The sequence below is a fragment of the Amblyomma mixtum genome, chromosome 9 (genome assembly GCF_055824585.1).
Source record: "Amblyomma mixtum isolate Tamu chromosome 9, ASM5582458v1, whole genome shotgun sequence".
NCBI classification, from domain to species: domain Eukaryota; kingdom Metazoa; phylum Arthropoda; class Arachnida; order Ixodida; family Ixodidae; genus Amblyomma; species Amblyomma mixtum.
Window position 1 is genome coordinate 39,604,450 of NC_143020.1, and position 11,464 is coordinate 39,615,913.

Below are 11,464 nucleotides of genomic sequence, written 5' to 3' on the forward strand. Positions count from 1 at the left end.
CGGTCATGAGGCGCAGTTAGTTAACTAAACGCCATAAAACGAAAAAGAATACGCTTAGACGTACGTCAAAATAGCCATGGACGTCGTAGTACTTTGACGTCAGAAAAGACACGGACGTTGATATAGTATGTGTATGTTCTACTGTCGCGTTGTTCCAATGCGAGTGACCGGAATGATATGATTTCTTGCATCAATGTATTTCTAAAAGCATTTCTTTTTTCTACAATCAGGAGGGGCATAGTTGTGGTAATAATAAATATATTTTTTGGCAAAGCAAGCACAGAATGCCTGATACACTTACAAAAGTTGAAAGCGTGACAGCACTAAGAAATGATAATTATTTCAAGAAAATTGGCAGTGGCTTAGATCAGCTATGCCAGGATATACGTGGAGAGATTTATATCCCCGATTACGTCCAGCTGTTTTGCTCATCGTCATGGCTACGTGTTAGAGATTAAACAGGAGACATCACGCGGTCAGTATCGCGGCGTCCCTTCACGCCTTCTTCTTCTTCGGTAGTATCCATCTCTTCTCGGTCTTCCTGTAGGGCCAGGGCACGCCGCTAATTCCGCTCCAAGTCCTGGCATCTACGCTTAGCGATGCGCTCTTCTTTCTGCTCCGGTGTCTCCGCATCTGTCTTGGCCATGCGCCGCTTGTTCTTCCTTGCCTGGACGACTGACTGCCAGGCTACAACCACGGGGTCCGACGACTGGGGTTTCTCCCGTCTCCTACGCTACACAGCCACACGCCACACTCTCCTTGGCCGCCATGACAGTCTCTTTTTTCCACCGCCACATCACCATCATTCACACACCGCGACCCTCCTCCTCCTCCCCTTGCCGCGCATGCGCAGTAGAGTACGGCGAGCCAGCTGCGTGTCGCGCATGCGCAGTCTCTCTCATGGTCGGAGGTGAGCGGCGTCGGCGCACGGCACCGGCAGCTGTGACGGCCATCGGTAGCTCCTCTCGGTTGGAGGCGAGCGGAGCACCAGCTGCGCGGCTGTGACGTCACTCGGCTCCTCACGCATGTGCACAAGTGGCACCGAAGTCCCGCAGCGAAACGGCGAGACTGCGGGTCAGGTAGCTCTCGCTATGAAAACAGGGGTTCCATAATGGATATCCTGTAAGACGAAGAAAAAAGGGTTCGTGTATATGTTGCCGCTCAAGTTGCTGCGTTATCAACTACAAAGGCAGCTAGTCTATGGGGTCTTTCTACGTGCTCTTGGGGGACGTTATGTAGTGTGCCCGAAGCAACCGATGATTGAGGCGGATAACTTAGGAGAAAAACAAGGCAGCGTTGCTGCATCTTCCCGCGCGTGTGCTGCATCCAGACATAAGCAAATGTTATCGGGAAGCGCTCTTTGCCACTAGGCTGCTTTTTGGTATTACCTCAACTCTGAGGACAGTTGCAACCATTTTAAGTTAGATTCAACAATGGATTCTAATCACATTGTCGCTCTAGCTTTCGCCGTGCCCACTCTCTAGGCTCCCAGAAGCTATAAGAAATATATATACTTGTGATCCTTTCGAGGCGTAAAGGTGTTTTTAAACATGAATATATAGATATTAATTATAATTTGCTCATTTACCGTTATTATCTGCTTCCTTGTTTTTGTTAGCACTGGATTTGCCTAAAATGTTTCAACGCGCTTCAAGAGCGGCAAAGTTTTCAGTTTTAGGTGGTTCATCCATTGCTTCTTTTCTTCGGGCCTTCTCAGTGTAAGCCATTCTCCAGGCAACAAAACTGCCCGTTCGGATGTCAATGTTTTCCTGAGACAAGTCAAACCAACTTGGGAATGTGCCTCGACCCTAACATCCATCTGCCGCCTGGGTTTGGCGCAGCGGTGCAGCTAAATAAGTAAGTGTGAGTGTTATTAAATCTTAACTGACTTCATCATCTCAGAATGCACAAGCTCTCCAGCTCTAACACGGATGCTCTATAACGGATGCTCTAAGAGCAAAGCATTTCTGTGGCTCCAATTGCCGTACGCATATCACCGAGCGATAATCATCATCCTCAACATTAGAACCGCCATCTACTTTAGTACAGTCAAGACCTCTGTACCACAAATGTACAGTGGTACAGCCTGTTCCGTACATGTCTACTGATTTTTGGATTATACAGTGCCTCAAACAGTAGTGGGGCAAAATTCGCCCAACAAAAGTTGTACTATGGCAAAAGAACGATTATGTACAAGCCACGAAGAAAACACAAAAGGCGCAAAATACGGAAATTAATTTCTTACATGTAAGAAAAAAGATGAGAGGTCCAAATCTTGTTCATTAGGTGAAAGCAATTTTTTTCAGGCAAACACATGGGAGGCAGATTCTTCCATTCCGATTTAGTCGTAGGAAAGATTGAAGATTTAAATTTGTTTTACGGGAGAATCAGTGAGGTAATTATCTGGGTTGGTAATATCGTTACGCGCCGGCCAGCTGAAGAATAAGGCGTGAAAATCGATGGATAAGAGATGATTTATTGGAAGCTGGCCTTGCCCGAGCGCACCGTCCCGCGCTACTGCCAGCTTCGTCGTCTTTGTCACAATATTTTGGCGCTACAATTGAAGGCGGCAAGCGCGTTGTATGATAAAGACTCAACCATGAATTGTAAAACAATTTTTTGTTATCTTCTTGAAGGCAGTTTTATTAAAAATATGAAGGTTGTAAACTAGCAATGGAGTTCCGGAGAAAAGCAAAATGTCGCGGGATTGATGCTTTTTGATTTATAAGTTATTTTCATGAAACAGAACTGAAAAATCACCCGTGAAGATTACGGTGCTAAGGAAGCATAAACACCATCCGGTTGACAGAATTAAGTATATTTTCTTTTCGATGCCAATCGTAACGCATTTTCATCTTTGCGGAATGAAATCCTAAGTACCGCATTACACTTTTACTCCTGCTATCGGATTGGCATACATATATTTGAGTCCCACGACTGCGATATATTTGCCGACTATAGCGCGACAGCAAAGTTCAAATTTTAATTTTTAAAGAAAAAAATGGAAAACTTAACATTTACTTTTTACGTTTACCGATTAATATATTTCATTTCTAGGGCGCGGAGCTGGTCCGGTCAAATGAGAAATCATCTGCGGTGTTTCAAAGTCGTAAGATGAAAACTTCTACGCTATATTTTTTAAAGTATTTGCACGTTCTCAGAAATTTTTTTTTCATTTGTAGAAGAAATTAGGCGGTAGTAGTAGCGGTTTTAAGAGATCTATTTTTGGTGTAGGATGGGCTTGTTATTGCGCGGAATAACAATGCCATAAAATTTACTGTGGTTGCGTTGGAAGCTTTCGAAAAACATCTTAGAAATTCCCGTCGACGTTCCATTCTGAAAAGTTACAAGCTGGTTACCTTAATTGAAATTTAAGCTCACTCACCAAAAAATGAAGGTTCAGACAATCATCCAATTAGAAGATAGCTTCGCTGCATCGTAACTATTTGTTAGCATTTGAATAATGGCATGAAAAAATGTTTGTTTCGTATAGTCTAAGAAAAAAGAGGAATGACCCCATTCCCATATGAAATATTCTTCAAATATAAAGAAAAGCAACAACAAAGTTTTTTCAATAAAATTGCTTTTGTGACCATTGTTTGACAGAAGGTGCAGTGAAAGTGCTCATTGCATGTTCACTCTTAAAAGAGCTAATGAGAATGTTGCCGGCCCCACAACGGTGAGGGCTGTTCTATAGCATGGCAGCCATATGAGTTTCGGTATAAAATCAGATGCCTGCAAAGTTTTAATGCTCAGAAAGCATAAAAGCATGGACTGCGAAGAAAACCTTCGACAACTATTTGAACAAAGCGGATAAGTTTTGGAGATTCTACAATATTTCCATATGCCTAATAAAAAGGGTGAAAAATAAGAACTGAAACAGTTTAAAATAAAGCTTCTGTCTAGCAGACATTGTTGCTCTGCTTTGTAGAATGTTTAAAACCCATAGCATGTTTGCTTGTCCGGTAATGAGAATTTAACAGAAGTAAAGGGGAACGATGCTGTGAGTTGTTCCAGTTGTTTCAGCTCGAGAAAGCGCCAAAGGAATCGCCTTAACCAACTTTTGATGGCATATTTTAAAACACCAGTAATATAAACGCAGCATATAAAATAAGTAACAATCCTCTTCGGCCCGTGTGTATTTTAGTCACGTTGCAATGATTAATAAAGGAGCTCCGATTAACAATGAAGTCATTTATTAGTAGATTGCTTTCTCACTTTCTCGCTGAAATATTTTTATTTTTGAATAACAATAGAGTGTTAAGTATTGTCTTCTGATCGTAACATAATGTTTTTTTTTTTCTGCGACATTCCCAGTGCAATCCACGCGCTATCCAACACAACTGCCCACCTGGATGTCAGTGCTTCCCCGAGATCACTAAGCCTAGCGTTGGAATGTGCCTCGATGCCATCCTCCCGCTACCACCTGCGTACACTAGAGCACCTACACAAACCTGGAATGGCAGAATGACAAGTGCAAGTTCGTAATATAGTCTATTGCCACTGAATAAAATAATTTTCAAAGAATTTCTATAGCCATGGCTCATTTTTCGAAGTGTTTTGGGAAACACTAGGACCCACGCGCATTAAATCGAAGCGCAGTAATCAGCAGGCACATCAACCCAACCACCATAATCAGCCCGGTCACGGCTCCTGCAGATCAAAGTCCCTACCACTGATCTGTACTGAGGCTGTCTTGCACCAATGGTAAGCAACCTATATTAGGCAGTAGACGCCTTCCTAATTCACGCAAGGGCTAGTGCAATTCAGAACGTACGAAACAGATGTTGACTTGTTTTTCACGCATTAGCGATTTATGAGGTATACTTCAATCCTTATCGTTTCTATAATGGCTTCTTGCAAGAACGAAGGAAAGAATGTGTGAATGACTTCTTGAAACAAGCACAAGTTCACAACTCTACGACAAAATTGACTTTATTAGCTGTAAGTATGCGTGGAATTTTTTTCCTAGCAGTTTATGCTCCTGGCTTGCAAAACTCTGAAATATTGAAAATTATTTTCCCTGTGGATATTTTTCGATCACGTTCCGGTAATAATCCATGGCCTTAGACATATCAGCTAGTAATACTTTATTGCTGCTTGACAGAGCAAACTGCGGTTTTAAATATACCTTGCAAGCTCTGATTCTTAAAGCGGAAAACACCATCATTAACTGAAAATACTGCTTCTACTTCTGAGGTAAATTGTTCTTTAAGTACCGAATAAAGGGAATAAAAGGAATGTTTCCGAGTTTTTTTATCTGTCATTATTCTATGTATGATGCGAACACAATGGAAGGTGGTGGTGGTGAAAAACTTTAGTACTCAAAGAGAGTTTGAGGGTCAGAAAACCGTGCTGCATGGTCGGTATCCTTAGTCCGGGACACCGCCCGACGAGGCCCCGTCTCGCGCCCGCTTGACCAGAGCCCTTTGGGACTCCAGTGTGGAGCAGTTGAGGAGGGCAGTCTCCCATGCCTCTCGGGTGGGGGTGGGGGAGGGGAGAAGGTGAGGATTCTGAGTACATGCCCACACCATGTTAAAGATATCGCAGATCTCTCCACAGTGCGGGCAGCGCCCATCTGTTTTCGGATCAAAGTGTTTTGCTATGGCAGGACAGAGAAGAGTTCCTGTCTGCAGGCGCCGCAGAGTTCACTGGATGTGCAGTCTGGACACGCAAATTCTGTTGTTTCCCTCAAGAACATTATCATTGCACATCTCATGACTACAGCGCAACGAACGAGACAAGGAGCAGGACTCAGCAAGAGACACAACCAAGCGCTGACTCAGTTCCGAAATCTTTATGAACTGCCAGCCGGAATAGCACCTAACCGGCCGCCAAAATGGAAAGTAATGGACACAAGTCATGCAGCGGAAACCAAAAATTCAAAAAATAAAAAACTCAAAATAAAGCGCACGGGTGTCAACATTCGCATTCGAGGTAGCCTTTTTCTTTTCCTGACAGCCATGCAGATGGTGCGCTTATACATTCTTCCGGATGCCTTGCTATCATGTATAATTGTATAATTTTTCGTGTCAGCTAATCGCGGTTCCTACCTATCACAACGCACTCTTTCTACAATGCGAATGCCGACACGCAAGTTCTTTACTTTAAGTTTTTTAATTTTTTTAATTTTATGTTTCCGCTTCGTGACTTGTGTATATTACTTTCTATTTTTGGCCGCCAGTTAGGTACTTATTCCGGCTGGTCGCTACTGATGATTTCAGTTGTGAGTCAGCGTTGTATTGCGTCCTTGCTTGTGTGTCCTTCTTGGCCGGTTCGTTGCGCTGTAGTCACTGAATATGGAATCAACTCGCCCAACAATTTACCTTGTCAGATTAAAAATCGCACTCCACAGATATCTAGCATAGTAAGTTTACAAGTTTTCTGCACAACTAGCTGTTAAAATTTTCAAATGCTACGCCATGTTAAATTGGTGTTATGTCTTTTGATAAGAGTATCACGTCATCTGCAGAGAACGGCGACCGAAATGAGCCCAGGGAAAATCGCAATAGCGGATTTCAGTTATCTGACGTCATTAGAATTTTTGAATATTTCTTGAAAAGAAGAGACTGCGAGAGAACGGAGAGGCAGAGACTATAAAAGTTCAAAGAACAAGGGCATTAGTTTGATAGTTCGGCAAAAAAAACATCAAGGTAAACTGAAAACGGTTGATATAATGAACCGAGAGCGACCGAACAGCAATAAACTAGCCCTTACATAGTCAGTAATACTGTCCCCCGGTACGCGCCCAAAATTAAGGCTGCTTTTAAACAATGGGAATCAGTCTAGTTCTATTTCAGCGAAGAGAATTAGCCTCGTAAATCTGTGCACACCGCGTGAGAGTTTAGAATGCTCTGCACATCACTTTGAAGTTCTATGAGTGTTGGAAAGGGCGCTAGTGAGCGCCAGAAGCATTTTAAAGGAGAAGTTGTGCAGCAAAGAGAAATACTCGTGCAAAATAAACAGCGTGTTGGCGCATATTCTATCGGAACTATTTAGTTCGTACAAAAAAAAAAGTTGGAGAATCCCCATCGAGTCAAGTTTTGCGTGGGCTTAGTAAATGCATGCTCCAAATCCCAACTCCCAGTACATCAGCATGCGGAAGTAACGCAATGAGAACTATTAACCAACTTTTAAACTCTTCCCTTCAGGTCAGAAAATTTACTAGAAATCTTCGACAATACTTTGCCATTTCGGGTGTTTAGCAGAATACACATTTTATGTGAGAGTTTTGAAGGTTTTTAGAGAAACTCGCACTACGGAGGAAAACTTCTTTGGCTGAGCAGTTCTCCAGCGTTTAGTCCAAGCAAACCAAATCCTTTACGGCAGAACCGATGTCCCCAATCTGCTATGGGGCGTTTTGTTTAGCGTGAGAGATGCGTCAGAAGTCTCTGATGAATTACGAAGAACGAACACATGCAACTCATAATAAACCACAGGTTTATTATGACTTATGAGCAATTATAAAGTATTAGTTATTGTGAGGTTATTGATTTGAGTGTGTTATAGGAACCCACAATAAACCGCAGGTTTATTATGAGTTACAAGGCCGTTTCTAAAAACCGTCTAAAGTGTCCTTCATACTTGGTCGGTCACACTACATAGTGAACTTGTGACAAACCAACTGAAGCTGCAGCTTGCATTGCCGTTTCAAAATTCGTTTTCGGGAGAATGTTTTCTGACAAGTTTCAACAGTCTGGAAATGTCCCGTGCCTTATTTAAACGAAGCAACTCTATAAAGACTTCTAGGCGCGTACGGCGGCAACAAGAAGTATGCAGTTGCTAAAAACTCAGCGAATCTTCCGGTTCGAGGCGATGGCTGATGTCACTTATATCTCGGTCGGAACAACTTTACAAGATAATAAAGGTGTTTCAACATGATGCTTGCTGTACTGCATTTCAACGAGCTTTTGCATTTCAGGGAGCTGCATTTTAACGAGTCCTACCAACTTAGCCCAAGGAACACTAAGCTCTGTCCGCTCGGAAAACTTTTTCTGGGTGTTTCACATCAAAATATCACTTTCTCCTTGATCAATATTCAGTTGAATAAAGATTTTCTCGTGCAAGCAAGAGAGCGTTAAATACTGTTCCTGCTAAAACGTTTCTTAGTTTCTTATGAGCATATGAACATGCTGACAGCAAGAAATTATTTTCGACAAGGACTTTACAAGATTGCTGTTCCCTGCTTCTTTTTTAGAGCGCAACCTAAAGCCGTATATGCAAGAGCTATTCTGAAAATGTCTCCTACACGCGAAAAGCCTTAATGGAGAGGCCGCTAGCACCGTCTACGGAACCGACGCAGCAGCTGTGGCAAGCGAAATGATGTTTTGCGAATACAATTGCTCTTCAGTGTTCTGTGTGCTGTACGTGTGTTCGCTGTCATATGTGAATGCTTGTCGTGTTGAAAAAAAAAGTCAGCATTGTCAACAGCGCAGCTATGTCAACTGCCCGGACCACCGCCCGTTGATTTCCAGTTCACCGTCCGCTGTTCCAGCTGCAGGCGCAAAACTGCCGCGAAATACTCCATGACGTATATATCTTATCTGAATATAATTACCTGCGTTCCAACCCTTGCTTTAAAAGGAAAAAAAAATCTATTTAGCGTAGCCAATTCAGAAGCCTAAAAGGGCAAAACAGGTGATTTGGTGTCACAAATGTCACTCATTGACTGCTGATGCATGCCTTTGCAAAATAAGCTCCAAAGGGCTAACGCATTCCTGGTATGTAGGGTTCATCGGGTTTACCGATCACTGGGGTGATCTAAATTGGGCAGTCGTCCTTTCGAAGCCGGGAATGTGCGGTGTATGTAGTTCTGTAGGAGTCCGTTGAACACTGTACTGCTCGTTATCCTGTCAGAGTTGGGGTGGTAATGAAACGGATTTTGTCTGACATTGTCAGGTACGGACTCATCAGGTAAGTTCGGTCATTTTTCGAATATTCAGGGTCAAAATTGCAATAAATGACCAAAATAACAGGAAATCGTTGCTAACTTATCTTACAAGGCATTTTATTGGAGTGTATATGAAGAGTTAAGAACAATTTGAATGTATAGAACATATCTTGACATCCTTGTGTACAGAGGTGCACTGAATTGAGATGGGACATCACCACGGGTTAAACATCACCTTTATATTATGGTGTATAAGTATGCCTTTCCTCCAACCATCGCAATGGGTTCTAACAATGGTTGGTGTGCAGTGTACGAAGAAAACCATAAAGGTTTGTGGTGGAAGGTGTAGGGAAGACTCTGGCAATCCGGTAAATAAGGACTGCAGAATTTTCGTTGAAAAGTGCGACTCGCATTTCTCATCTCGGGATCTAATAGGTTTTGGGGGGAACTTTGAGAGAGAAATGTAGTGTCCTGAGTGTTTTCGGCGGTATCCGAATAATATCTAATTGAGGCATCTTATGTGAGGCACTTTTTAAAGCCTTTTTGCAAGTATCGTGTCTTCTAAACTTTGCTGTGAATACCTTTTTCTTAAGACGGCGCAGTGCAGAATATATCACTATTAGCGACAGCTCGCTATTCTCTAGGGGTCTTCTTTCTTGGTCTTCACCACAGATTATGCTTCATGAGAAATGAAGAATATTATCCAGTTTTCCGTACTTCCTTTTCCGTGCACGGCTCCGTTTATATAAAAGGGTACAGATCTTAATCATGTGTTCTATTGGCCTGACAGCTAGTCCAGTAGCATGATCTAGTACATTGTACAGCTCAGGAGCAAGTGGCTTCGTGTTTTGAGGCGTAAGGGTTTTGAAACTAGTAACCTTTAGAATATTAGCTTCTTAGTGGCGTAAAATCATTATTTTTAGTATTATTTTGCGCGGTCTTTTTTGTTTTGATCCGCTCTTATTCTCTTCTGCTACTTATAAATCTCTGAAGAATGGGGCCCGCGAGATCGCATTCTTGTTCCATGTCTCAATACTGATTTATGGTACTGACACTGGAAATCGAGAGCTGCAGTTTACAGAAAAGCTCAATAAAGTAGGAAAGACATGTCGGTTGAAAGTTTTCTTACAAACACTGTGCTACGACAAGTTAAACTATTTGTCAGCAATGACTCCGTGTCATCGCTGGACTTATCACGCGCTCTTTGGAACCTCAATGGTTAGGTCTTCCCGAATGGAAGCGGCGCAGTGTTTTAGGCTCAGTAAATGAGTGTATTTTGAACAAAGGTGTTTGACAGCATTCCTTAAAAAAAGCTGCGAAAGTGAAGACGATGATTATATGGAGGCCCCTTTGCAGCTGCCCCTTATGTGGCGGCCTCTTTGTTTTCCGCTGGTAAAATAAAGCGAATGCGATCTGACCGGGAAAGGAGTGAACGCAGAACTGAACCGCAGGAGTGAAATAAAAATAAGATGAAGAAACAGGTTCTGTGCATTTTGGAAGGTTCTGCGCATTTTGCACTTTTTTCCAGCTATGATGTACATCAGGAAACGGACGCTTAAACTAGCTGCTATTTATTTGCTGTCGCATGTTACGCGAAAACATCCGGGTTTCAATAGGAATTTGAAGCTGGCGTTCATAACAGCCTTAGTAGTCTGCGCATATTTGAAAACGCTAGTAACCTCGGCCCAGGGGCACATCGAATTTTTTGCATTACGCACGCCATTAAAAAAACCACATCGCCACAACGTGGGCGCAGCAAACCGTAATAACGAACTTCATTGAGTGACATACTCATCACTTTGCATCTCCTGCACCCTGACTTGGACCAGAGGAGACCACCACTGCTTGGACGGCAAGGACGGTCACGCTAAAACAGGCCGTCGAATATCGCGTCAGAGTATATATTGCTGGGAATACGCCAACAGCCGCTTGGTGTTTGAATCACAAGGAAATTTACCAATCTCCATAAAAAGAAAACTATACAGCACTTGTATCTTACCGGTACTCACCTATGGGGCAGAAACGTGGAGGGTAACGAAAAGGCTTATGCTTGAGTTAAGGACAACACAGCGAGGTATGAAAAGAAAAATGATAGGTGTAACATTAAGAGATCGGAAGCGGGCGGAGTGGGTGAGGGAACCACGGCGAGTTAATGACATCCTAGTCGATATCAAAAGGAACAAATGAGCTTGGACTGGTCCTTAAGGATAACGGATTGGATTCTAGGAGAAGGCAACCATAGCAGGGGGCGGCAGAAAGTTAGGTGGGCGGATGAGATTAAGAAGTTTGCGGGATGTGTTAGGCGCAGTTGGCAAAGGAGAGGGCTAATTGGAGAGCCATCAGAAAGGCCTTTCCCCTGCTACGGTCGCAGTGAAGCTGCTGCTGATGATGACGATGGATATATTCATGGCGTGCACAGGAATTAAAATGCAGTGAACAAATTTTTTTTCCGGCAGGGACAATCACTGAGTAATCAAGGCACCTGTTTTCGCTTAATTGAAATGCGGACAGTTTCGAGAGGAATTCTCTTGTAAAACGCTGTGTAGTACGCCAGAAGAACATCAGCTGCTTGTA